Here is a 441-nt window from a genome sequence, read left to right on the forward strand (position 1 = left end):
CTACCGATCGTTGAAGATAATCTGACTTTGAATTTGTTCTGAGAATTTATATACAAAACTTCCGACTGTAAAAGTTGATCAGAGAAGGCAGGGGGAGATGCTACGAAAAACCTTAAGCTGGGTGGTTGGGCAGGGGGAAGGGTGGGGCTTTTAAGGGAAACATCCCAAACCCCCCGGAAAAATTTCCCCGACCCTTTTGCCCCCTTTAAACCCTGGGGAAAGTACTTCCCCTTCCCCTATCCTTCTTTTGCCACTTGTTCTTGTTGCTATATAATTTTCCCCTCACCCTTTCCACTTCACACTCCTTTTCTCTCCGTCCCTCACCCCCCTTTGACCCCGAAAACCCTACAATTCTTCAAACCCCCTTTTGCCCCCATTTTCTCTAGCGGTTGCCCCTTTAACCACAATCCCCTCTCCCTCCACATCTCCAGTTCCTCCATC

Source organism: Penaeus monodon, chromosome 22 (genome assembly GCF_015228065.2).
Source record: "Penaeus monodon isolate SGIC_2016 chromosome 22, NSTDA_Pmon_1, whole genome shotgun sequence".
NCBI classification, from domain to species: Eukaryota; Metazoa; Arthropoda; class Malacostraca; order Decapoda; family Penaeidae; genus Penaeus; species Penaeus monodon.